At 41.7% G+C, this 12832-nt stretch overlaps 1 protein-coding gene across 4 annotated transcripts in view; it reads right to left on the minus strand.

Moving 5' to 3' along the window:
• Positions 1 to 12832, minus strand: part of COQ8A (coenzyme Q8A) — a 351468-nt gene that overhangs the window by 320381 nt on the left and 18255 nt on the right. For 2 of the 4 annotated variants that reach the window (XM_029593043.1, XM_029593042.1), the window contains exon 2: positions 4212 to 4291. The exons of the other annotated variants lie outside the window; for them this stretch is intronic. The gene's annotated coding sequence lies outside the window, so the exon portion shown is untranslated. The remainder of the gene's footprint in view (positions 1 to 4211; positions 4292 to 12832) is intronic. 4 annotated transcript variants of the gene reach the window in all.

Here is a 12832-nt window from a genome sequence, read left to right on the forward strand (position 1 = left end):
CAATGCTATCTTGTGGCCCCGTGAGGTACACATAACGAGCCAACGCATGCAGACGGAGCTAAGACCATTATATATAAATATAAGATGGGTTACTTTCCCTACTCCAACCAGATAAAATACTGCAGAAATTAATCAAAGACTAAATTTATACTTTCAGAAACTAAAAAATGTATGCATGTTAAGGGTGCATTGTGAAATCAGGATCAAAGACTAAGCACGCCTTCAACACCTAGAAATAGCACAAAAAAAAACAAACCCAAAACCCATACTACTGGCTTGTTACCAGAAACTACTAGCAGAGAGATTTGTTAAAGCGGGTGGCATAACATTTTCACATACACTTATAAAATATTCAGGGAACAAACAAAAGTCATTTCTTTTACATGAAAACTAACTTTAATCATCTCTTTAAGCTTCCTCAAACGTCCCAGTTGATGTTTCAGCGGATCTGTCTAGAGTGCATTATATCACCAGACATTGCTGAAGTTCCCTTGTCATTTGTCAATGCATCATAATATAATTACACATTAACAGATTTCAAAGTACAATACATTTTTTTCCATTTAAAAAAAAAAAAAAAAAAAAAGACGCCTTCTGCTACTCAGACCTCACTGTTTCATCATTCACCAATTCAAATAATTCAGTATTAAAATGCCTTTAGGATGAGAAATTAGCCAGCCAGTTTCAGTAAAGTGCTAAGAAGCTGGCGTTGAAAACGTACTTGAGTCAACCGCATGCATGCACTGCGACCTTGAACAAGTCACTAGCTCCTACTTCTTCAAGCACCTACTTAGACCCATAACCTCGTCGGGGAAAGAATTCATTGTACTTGGTGTGTTGGTTGAATGGCACCACAGAAATAACAAAATAAATATGCAGAAGGCAAGCACCATTATGACAACAGCCAAGAAGTTCCTTGAATAAGTCCAAAGTTCCAAGGAACTATAAATTACTTTTAACTACATGATGTCAAGGGGGAAAAAAGTCCCTTAAAAATGCCCTAAAACATCCCAAACTTCAACAAATCCTTCAAGAACAAAGTCCAAGCTAACCACTGCTCTCTCTGCCAGCTGCTTTTACATCTTTTCTTGGAATTCAGAATCACTAGACCACATATTTGAGCAATTGTTAAATCCACATAAAATGAATGTGCTTTTTAAGTTTTAAAATTGTTCCAGTGTACATACTGAATACTAAACTACTTTAAAAACCACACACTAGCTAAAAGAGGACAAGACTTTTTCTTCCTTATGTTGAAGGCCCACTCTACAGAGATTCAGGATTTAAAATTCATTCAACTGAAAAGAATTTTTTTTCAGCAAAGAAAAAAAGTTCTTCTGAAAAATGGAGTTCTGGAGTCACTATTATCATGTACTTCCGTGTACTGAGAAAAATCTTGTAGACCCATCTCAAAAAAAAAAAAAAAAAACCCCAAAAACTAAAATCAATTTTAAAAATGTAGATGCTTCCTGTCATACACAACTTTTAAGCCATGTGCTTCAAATCATTTGCACACACCAATAACCTGCTTTGTGGTAGTTCTCATGTATCTCGATTAGAGACAACAATGCTCTCTCAGATCACTGGCAAGCCTTTCAGGACTAGGAAATAATTTTAAGACTATTATTCCTTGGAAATTTGGACCACTACAAATTTTACATGCATTTAAATTTTGAGTACCTATGCAGAGAATTTATTAGGACACGGAGAGGGTTAAACTTGAAAAGACATAGCTAAAAGGCTTTTTACCTATTCATGTATATCTATTTAAGCTCCCCATGGCTCAAAATACAGTTACTTACCTGAGCAGGTGCTGAAGAGCCAGAGTCTCTCATTTCCAATCTGGCACGTTTTAGGGGGCTGATCCCTCTCCTTTGGGACCTTAGAGGGCCCAGGTTGAGGGAAAAGGGGGCCCAGCCCCAGCTTCTGAATGACCGAAAAAGCCTGATAAATGAAGCAGACAAATTCTGATGGGACTGCTCCAATGGCTCCAACAGGATTTGCGAGGAGGCCGCAGGGTCCCGAACCCCTATATGGTTCTCAGTCATGCTTCCCTATTAAGGAAGCCTCAGAAAGAGGATCTCCTGGTAACAAACCATGTGGAGTTCCTAGGCCTTTAGGATCTAACATAACACCCCCTCCACTTCTGCTGCATCCTCCCAACAGGCCCCCTGCCTGTTCCTGCCCTTCCTGGGTGGAAAGGGCCAGAATCTCCTGTAGGGGCTGCTCTGCCTCCCAGTTGCATAAGGAGCCTGCCACTGTTGACACCTTCTTCCTGCTATAGGCTGCACACCTCCAGCTTCTCATCATGGCCCATTGCTTCTTTTGAGGAAGGAGGTGTTGTGAATAACAGCTTTCAGAGCTCTGCCCTACTGAGGCTCTTTTTTTTTTAAACCAGCAAGGCATCTGTTGCAGGGGAATCTCAACTCCTATTTAAGCATGTATTGTTCAAGTCCTGGCATCACACAGCCAACCAGCTCAGACAACGGTCTATCCCAGGCTATGCCATGCCACAAAATCCTGCTATGCGTGCAGCCACTCTGCTGCAGCTGAAATTAAACAGCCACGGTGCTCAACTACATGGCATCTTAGAGGGCCAAAAAGGTATAATCACCACCTCCTAGGCTTCTGCGATACCAGTAGCTTTTGTCCCTTGCACAGGAAGTTAAAGTTTCTTTCCTGCTGTTCCTTTTTCTTTTAAAAACTTTAATCAAGCCCTGCTGTGCCCAGAGCAGAGAGGAGAGGCAGCAAAGAGGAGGGAGGGGAAGGAGAAAGAGCAGCCCACAACCCTACAATGCACCCCAGGTTCCTAATTCTCTTGGATGGAGGAGAGGAAACCCCACCTATCAGGGTCCTCACCAGACCCCTGGGAGGACCCAAAAGGAGATCCAAAGGAGAGAGATATTTTTGGTTGACTCTCCAGGAGAAGGCTTCTACCAGAGTGAACAGCCCCAAAGGACTGTTGCCCCGGGAACAGAAGGCTCAACCAGGCTGAGGACAAACCAAGACTCTGGAAGCTTAAACGCCTGTCTAACTCATCACAACTGCTGAAGGCAAATACTACTGGTATTGACCACACCTCCATTATATCCCAGAGTGAGGTTATAAAAGAAATGTGTCATGAAGAACATCCCCGATTTAACTCCTAGATCAAGTCTTCCAAAACCCCCAATCAGCAGGGACTGGGATGCATGAAGACCATGTTTACAGCCCATAGGGGGTGGAAATACAACAATGGAGGGTACCCCATCTGGTGACCAGATTTAGTGTGCTTGTGCACAGCTCCCAGCCTCTGGACTGTTATTGTAATGACCAGCCTAGGACAGTAGGAAAAAGTAGTTGCAAATGAAGGCTCACGATGCCAGGATCGCAGCACTGGTTCCAGCTGAACTGGAAAGAAGCAAAAGAAGAAGCTATAAGGCAAAAAAAAGTAATTCTAACCTAACAGTGTCCAGCACTATCAAATAGCACTATACAGCTACAGACAAGCACTTCAACATAGTTAACTTCCAAGACATCCTCCACAGCTTTCCCAGTTTTAGAGGGATATATTCTTGGCAAGTCCATGAACTCAACATTGTGGGAATCAAACTATGAAAACAGACTTTCAAACAACAGATAGCAAACTTAAAACTGAATAGCTAAACCAAGCAACAAATAAAGTTAAAGCCACTATGATGGGATATTGGACATCTGAGATACTGAGAAACTGATCTGATGTTACCAGCTGGCTTCATCACCACCAAATCACACTCAAAATTTGCCAGCTAACTTCTCCACATCATCCGAATCATACTGAACCAGTTCCAGAAACGTGACATGACAACCCAGACCTTCTGGAGGGAAACTTTTAGCTATTCCTGTTTTTTTTTTTAATTAACTGCAATGTACAGATATTTGTAGTCCTACTTTTGTTTCACAACAGAACTGTATGTGTACCACAACACGTTATAGTGAAGGATGTAAAAAAAACAAGTTTGAACGAACATCTCACTCCTGAAACTAGCTCATATTTATTGCATCATATCTCTGCAGTTCCATGTTTTTATCTTCCATGTACTCTGGGACCTGATCCAAGAGGAGCTACAAAAAAATATTGAGCTGGCAGCTCTGTACTTTGAATTATAGGAACATCAGAAGAGGCACAAGCCTTCTGTCAAGCAAGTCATCTCTCTAAACAGAATTTTACTGTACGGTACACATTTTCCTACCAGCAGGACAGTAATAATGATATGCCAGAAGTCTGATGAAATCCAGCAGCAGATTTGACAAAGCCCTGCATGGAAGGAAGCTGTAAAAAAAAAAAAAAAAAAGAAGTTAAAAATCTGTCTTTTAATAAACACTGATGAGGGAAGGCTGTGCCAGTCTCCTCCCTCCAAAATACCAAACAAAAGAGTAACAATGTTGCCAAAGGAGTGAGTGAACAAAATTACAGAAAGAAAAACAAAAAAACAACTTTACACAGATTTCTACCATGCACAGAAAAGATGAAGAACTATAGATCTCTATTGAATACGCGTGCCAGGTGTGAACTACTCCAGTCTTCAAGGAACATACCAGTTTGGTTTTCAAGGAAACCAAAATATGCGCATTTATCCTGGGGCTTAAATCAAATCTATATAAGTATGTAAATAGTAGAGAGAAAATACTAGTTTAGTCACCCAGGAAGCAAAATTAACCCTGGCACCCTCCTGCAGGGTCCCAAATCACAAAGAGTGAGACAGGAAGATGCCACTGGCAAAAAACACAGAACCCAAGTCACAGAAATAAAAGGTGCCACTGTGGTCTGTAGAGGTTGGGTGGTAGGGTTATGTGGAACCAAGGGCAGGCTTTGGTGGAGGGGGAAAGTTAGTCTGGAGGAGGATGAGCACAAGGAAGGGTAGCAAACAGCAGTTATAAAAAAGAAAATTAATTTAAAAAAATGGTGTAGATCCTTCTGCCATATCTATTTGCCATTCATGCAATAGCTACAATCCTAGTCACCATTCATTATGCTACCCAGTCAAGTGCAATTCTCTCACACTATGGACTTAAATATTAAGAACATAAGAAGAACATAAGAACATAAGAAAATGCCATACTGGGTCAGACCAAGGGTCCATCAAGCCCAGCATCCTGTTTCCAACAGTGGCCAATCCAGGCCATAAGAACCTGGCAAGTACCCAAAAACTAAGTCTATTCCATGTTACCATTGCTAATGGCAGTGGCTATTCTCTAAATGAACTTAATAGCAGGTAATGGACTTCTCCTCCAAGAACTTATCCAATCCTTTTTTAAACACAGCTATACTAACTGCACTAACCACATCCTCTGGCAACAAATTCCAGAGTTTAATTGTGCGTTGAGTGAGAAAGAACTTTCTCTGATTAGTTTTAAATGTGCCCCATGCTAACTTCATGGAGTGCCCCCTAGTCTTTCTACTATCCGAAAGAGTAAATAACCGATTCACATCTACCCGTTCTAGACCTCTCATGATCTTAAACACCTCTATCCATATCCCCCCTCAGTCGTCTCTTCTCCAAGCTGAAAAGTCCTAACCTCTTTAGTCTTTCCTCATAGGGGAGTTGTTCCATTCCCCTTATCATTTTGGTAGCCCTTCTCTGTACCTTCTCCATCGAAATTATATCTTTTTTGAGATGCAGCAACCAGAATTGTACACAATATTCAAGGTGCGGTCTCACCATGGAGCGATACAGAGGCATTATGACATTTTCCGTTTTATTCACCATTCCCTTTCTAATAATTCCCAACATTGTTTGCTTTTTTGACTGCCGCAGCACACTGAACCGACGATTTCAATGTGTTATCCACTATGACACCTAGATCTCTTTCTTGGGTTGTAGCACCTAATACGGAACCCAACATTGTGTAATTATAGCATGGGTTATTTTTCCCTATATGCAACACCTTGCACTTATCCACATTAAATTTCATCTGCCATTTAGATGCCCAATTTTCCAGTCTCACAAGGTCTTCCTGCAATTTATCACAATCCACTTGTGATTTAACTACTCTGAACAATTTTGTGTCATCTGCAAATTTGATTATCTCACTCGTCTTATTTCTTTCCAGATCATTTATAAATATATTGAAAAGTAAGGGAACCAATACAGATCCCTGAGGCACTCCACTGTCCACTCCCTTCCACTGAGAAAATTGCCCATTTAATCCTACTCTCTGTTTCCTGTCTTTCAGCCAGTTTGCAATCCACGAAAGAACATCGCCACCTATCCCATGACTTTTTACTTTTCCTAGAAGCCTCTCAGGAGGAACTTTGTCAAACGCCTTCTGAAAATCAAAGTATACTATATCTACCGGTTCACCTTTATCCACATGTTTATTAACTCCTTCAAAAAAGTGAAGCAGATTTGTGAGGCAAGACTTGCCCTGGGTAAAGCCATGCTGACTTTGTTCCATTAAACCATGTCTTTCTATATGTTCTGTGATTTTGATGTTTAGAACACTTTCCACTATTTTTCCTGGCACTGAAGTCAGGCTAACCGGTCTGTAGTTTCCCAGATCACCCCTGGAGCCCTTTTTAAATATTGGGGTTACATTTGCTATCCTCCAGTCTTCAGGTACAATGGATGATTTTAATGATAAGTTACAAATTTTTACTAATAGGTCTGAAATTTCATTTTTTAGTTCCTTCAGAACTCTGGGATGTATACTATTCTGGTCCGGGTGATTACTACTCTTCAGTTTGTCAATCAGGCCTACCACATCTTCTAGGTTCACCGTGATTTTCCCCCACCGTGATCTTCCCCCATAATTTATCCTATATAAGTCAGCAAGGTTAGGGCTTATTTTTACTCCCAGATATTTTAATGCAGATCTGCCATAGATGGTCCTCTGAAAGGGCAACATTCTGTAGTTCAGATTTGTCCATATTCAATTTATAACCAGAAACCGCACTAAAGAATTTAAACTCCTCTATCAACAGCCCTAGGGAGCAAGCCAGCTGGACTATAATGAACAGGATGTCATTCGCAAACATCGTAAGCTTACATTCATACCCTCCTACCAAGGATCCCCCTTATCCCCAACCTCTCCGCAAATTTTCATGGCCAAAGGCTCTAAATATAATTCAAAAAGTAACAGTGACAAGGGGAAACCCTGTCTAGTGCCCCTTTCTATCCCAAATGATTTTTAATAACCCCCATTCACCTTAATACAAGCACTGGGGGAGGAATATAACTTCTTGATCCATGTTAAGAAATTGCCCCTCCCCCCCACTATCCTCATTTTTTCTAATACCGAAAATAAATATTCCCAATGAACTAAGTCAAATGCCTTCTCGGCGTCTACGGTGAGTAATATCGTAGGAAGTTGGGTGGCCTTAGCATGCCATATGATATCTACTACCCCCCCCCCCCTCACATTGTCTGCAGCTAAACGATTAGGCACAAATCCTATTTGATCCGGGTGGATCAGTAGGGTGGCTACCTTTCCAAGGCGAGTCGCTAATATTTTGGCTATGATTTTTAAATCCAAATTTATTAAAGATATGGGTCTGTATGATCCACACTGAGTATTGTCTCTGTCTGACTTCGCTAAGATTGTAATTCCTGCTTTGTTAGCATGGGTAGTAATTTGACCACCCTCCAACAGACTATTGAAGGCTGTCACTAAAGGGTGGGATACTACTTTTATAAATTTTTTTTTTTATAGAAACTAGCTGTAAAGCCATCTATACCTGGAGATTTTCCCAATTTCAAATTCTACTTGCATTTCCCAGCACTTTTCTATCAATGTTTTCATCTCTTTTTACCACATTCCTGAATCACACAGATCTTCTTTCCCTGACCTTTTCTGCAATCTCCGCTATCTCTTTTTCTTTATTCATGTCTGACTGCATCCTGTGTAGCTTCTTCATCTTATTTATAAAATATGTGCCGAGTTATCAGTGAAAATAAAAGCAGTTTACAATAACACACTCATACTATAAGCATGCCTTTTTGATCTTAACCTTCCAAAATATAGCTCTCAGAACTCTGCTTTCTCAAAGTCTTACACCCAGGTTATGTTATACTGTTATTTTGTGGATCCTTGGCTCGGCAGATCAATATAAATTGATCAGTCGAAAGGTGGTTCAAAACAGGAAACAGTTCAATTATGAAAGGTGAATTTAATTTCACTTGTACACGAACTTGAAAACAGAACAGTCAGGCGAAGTACAAAACGATGTGAAAACATATCAGAGAATCTGACTGCAGTACTTTAAATGTAATAGAAAAAAAATCACTGGCTTCAGAACAAATTATATGTTCATATATATATTTAACAAACTGGCTAAAAATATCTAGCAAGCCAACACCTAAACATTAGAGAATAAAATATTAGCTGAAATTCAAATATAATTGGAAGAAAATAATAAAAGCAACAAGACAGGTAGCACAAAGTCAATACCAGCCTTGTTCCGTTGAAGTCTGTTGCCAAGACAACATGGACGCCACACCGAAGCTGTTTATATTCCTCAGCTGATGAAGTAAACAGCTGAGGAATCTTCTCTGTCCCGCGCCGAAGCTCCCCACCAACCAGTGCCGCGAAAACGAGCATGGGAACCCGAGGAAAGTCCCAACAGGTGACTAGTGCGTGCGCGATAACGTCACCGACACGCTCACACGCCGCGCATGCACAATGGCGCCTGTCCCGGTCCAGCCAGCGCCGAGATCAACACGCAGCAAGCCCCAGAGAAGCCAGCCCAAAACCCGAGTAACAGTAAGAGGTAGGGAACCCTTAACAGGTTATATTTATTTATTTATTTTTGGCTTTTTATATACCGGAAGTTCCTGTATAATATACATATCACTCCGGTTTACAAGGAACAGAATAACTATCGCCTCTCTCAACGGTCTGGGAAGCCCAACTCACCCATACTAAGGTATCTTGCCTTAAACCTCACTAGGGGCCTTGAACAATCTGAAGTTCTGGAAGATGGTTAACTCCACTCTCACTGAGACTGGAAGCTCATTCCAGGCCTGTGGTGCTGCAACTGTACATGCCTGCTTAGCATAACTAGAGCAAAATTTATACGTTTTAGCTGCTGCCAGCTGAAAACGCTGATATGACTTAACAGCCCACCTGGGTTTTATACCAAATCAAGTTTATCAAAAAAAGATATTCCCATGCAGCGAAAAACAGGCAACAGGTAGAGTAGCCATCTTGTGTTTAGAGCAGTGGGCTACGAACCAGGGAGACCAGGGTTCAAATCCCACTGCCACTCCTTGTGACCTTGGGCAAGTCACTTTACCCTCTGTTGTCTCAGGTACAAACTTAAATTGTAAGCCCTCTGGGAATAGGGAAATACCTACAGTACCTGAATGTAATCCACTCTGAAGTGCCAAAAAGCAGAATATAAATAAAAAACAGTTTAAATTTAGTGCTCTCAGCTATTGATAAACAATGCAAGAAGGCAAGTCAAGGAGACATCCTCTCATATCTCAAGATAACACGAACCAATCTAGCTGCCATATTTTGTATCAATCAAAGCTTTTGAGCAAGCTGAACTGGGAACCACATCAATACTACTCCCATACCTAAGGCCAATACTATCATTTGAACCTCACAGCAGTGTTTCCAACCAGTGGGTCATGGCACACTGGTGTATCTTCAGACCTGATCAGGTATGCCATGGAAAAGTGATTACTGCGTAAAGCTCAGATGCAGACCAGCAACTCACCGCATCAACAATCACCAGTTATGGCTTTTAAACATGTGCAATCATGCAAGATTCTTTTTCCTAGCTGCAGTATGGGCCCTGGAGTGTGTTAATTAATGGGCAGCATGCAGGTCATGGATAGCCAGATCCCGCTCTGTATGGCACATACAGTGCACTCAGCACCTCTTCATCTTCCCCCTCCTAGGCTTCCTCTTTTGAGTCGTTTCAGCCTCTGTCTTATCCCCATATTGACTTGAGTGAGACAGGGAGCGTGTGAACCGAGCACTGGGTGAGACTCATTCTGAATGTTTGGAGCAGAGGCAGTGAGGATCTCTGGCGGCACACATAGCAGCCAAAGTAACTAACCAAGCCGGCTGTCCATATCATACTGGATTTCTTTCTTCTGCACTTGTACATAGAGGCATAGAGGGAACGAGTCAATTGAGACAAGTTCATATGTATCTCCACTCCCACTCCCCCTTAATTTTAAAATTTGGAAGAGAGACTGGCAAGGCTTTTGGTGCTTTCAACCATGTGACCCCTTTCCGTGTCCGCACTGCCTGTCCCATGGAGGCTGGCATGCCACACATTTTAATTAATGTAGGTATACCCTGAGCTTTAAAAGGTTGGGAAACATGACTTTCCAGTTATGCCTCGATCAAGGTGGCAGCGGCCCGACTGAGCGCCTGCCAAGAATGAGCTATTTCGGCTATCCTGAATGCACTTAATGCCTTAAAAAAAAGCTTGAGCTGTTGCAGGCTAAAGACAATAGCAAATGTTCCAAACACAATTTCTATGGGCAGATCAGCTATGTAAATGACTTTGCCTCACAGGAAAAGGCAGACACTGCCTGGGGAGAGCATGGCCTATTTCAATCAGTTTATGGAAATATTTGCAGAAAAAAATATCACATAAGCTAGAGACTCGCTTAGAGGTGATAGTTGAAAAAGTGGCTCAATTAGTGAATTCAGTACAAGTGAATGCAATGCAACTTGAGGACCATGAAATGAACATTGCAGATCTGGAAATATTTGTTACATCTTCCAGCTGAAGAAAAGTTACAGCTCTATTCTGGAAAAAAATAGACTATCTAGAGAACAGGTCTTGGGACTACAATATAAGAGTGCTCTGGATCCCTGAAAAAGCTGGAGGCACCGACCCAGGAGACTTCTTATCAAAGTGGCTGCCAGACATTCTCAATCTCATAATTTAAAAAAAAAAAAAAAAAAAAAAAGAAGAAGAAGAAGAAGATCAGGCACACCGAGCCCTCACCTCAGCTCCAGCACAAGGAGGTCGCCCAAGGGCAATTATTATTAAACTTCACAACTTCAGTGACAAGCGATAAATTTTAACTACTGCTAGAGAATGGAAGGACATTGACTATCAGGGCAGCAAGAGTCATGTTCTTTCAAGATTTCTCCTCTGAGCTCCGGAAGAAAGAACTGCATAAAGAACATGAAAAGCTAAAAGTTGGATAAGTTGGAGGGGTTTATTACTCCTCTTACAATTCCCAGAGCAGGGGAGTTCATATTCTTGTTAAAAAGCTGTCCCTACAGGTATACCAGGTATGATATGATACATCATTCTTGCTTGATCTTTGCACTCTTAAGTTTATCCTGGTAAATGTCTATGGCACAAAGATTGGATGAGTCCTAAAATACTCTAAATTAAAATTTTATGAGTATAGTGACAAACCTGGAACCTTGCTAGAAAGAGTGGTTAGAAAAGGGCCCTGTAAATCAAATATTTTTTACTGTTAGAAAGCCATCAGATGGAAATATTGAGATCCCTCTAGAAATTGAAAATGCATTGGTCCAATATTTTTCCAACTTGTAAAAGAAGTTATAAAGGAATTCTTGGGACGTCAATCTGCCCCAGTTGCAAGATGCTCAAAAGGACAAGCTGGCTGCTCCTATATTGCTGCTGAAAGTCCAGGCAGCAATTAAAGTGCTCCCAGGTGGGAAGTGCTCTGGCTCAGACAGTTATTACATTGAATTTTTTACAGAAATTCTTGCTGGAAATTGACCCATTTCTTCTCCAGATTTTTCAGGTGGTGGGAGAGACTAGACTAAATAAAGGCAAGGACACTCAAGAGTGTAGTTCGTATCAGCCCATATCTCTCCTAAATTCAGATATTAAAATACTAGCTAAGGTTTTACAACAGCGATTGAAAAGCGCAGTTGCTTACCTGTAACGGGTGTTCTCCTAGGACAGCAGGATGTTAGTCCTCACTGATGGGAGACATCATCAGATGGAGCCCGGCACGGAAAACTTTTGTCAAAGTTTCTAGAAGCTTTGACTGGCACACCGAGCTGCCACTATCCACGTGTCCATGCGGGGTTCCTCTTCAGTCTCATATCATATCAAACTATGAGTGAAAAAATAAAATAAAAACGCAGGGAAAAAACACAACTCCGTAAAGTGGCGGGCGGGTTTCTGACAAAGAACAGCCTGCTGTCCTAGGAGGAGAACACCTGTTACAGGTAAGCAACTGTGCTTTCTCCTAGGATAAGCAGGATGGTAGTCCTTACAGATGGGTAAATACCAAGCTCCAGGCTGTTCCCGGCAACAATAAAGACCAACATGTACTGAACAAGGTGCCAACGGGCACAAAACAACTGAGGACTGCTGGAAGATAGGGAGACAGCCAGGTCTCAAGTAGAGGGCCCTAGGTAAGAAGAGTTGGGTTTAAGTCTGGAAGAGATTGCACAGGACAGATTGGCTGAATTTCCATAGTCGACCATCCTTATCCAAGCAGTAGTGGGCAGCAAAAGTGTATAGGGAGCTCCACATCACAGTCCTACAGATTTTGGCAACAAGGACCGCCCATACGTGGGCCACCAATACCGCTACAGCCCTCACAGAGTGAGCTTTAACTCACGATCATGCGTAGCAGAACGAGATGCACTCTGCAAGTCAGTTGGATACGGTCTGTTTACCCACCGTGACCCCCCAGTTTGTTCTTGAAAGATATGAACAGCTGGTTGGACTGCCTATGGCCTGCTGAGTATTCTAAATAGAAGGCCAAAGTTCTCTTGCAATCTCTTGGATGTAGAGCCCGTTCCCCCTGATGGGAAAAGGGTCTTGGAAAAAAAGGTGGGCAACACAATGGACTGATTTAGGTGGAAATCAGTCATGACCTTAGGCAGGAATTTGGGATGCACATGGAGG

The sequence above is a fragment of the Rhinatrema bivittatum genome, chromosome 3 (assembly GCF_901001135.1).
Source record: "Rhinatrema bivittatum chromosome 3, aRhiBiv1.1, whole genome shotgun sequence".
Lineage (NCBI taxonomy): Eukaryota > Metazoa > Chordata > Amphibia > Gymnophiona > Rhinatrematidae > Rhinatrema > Rhinatrema bivittatum.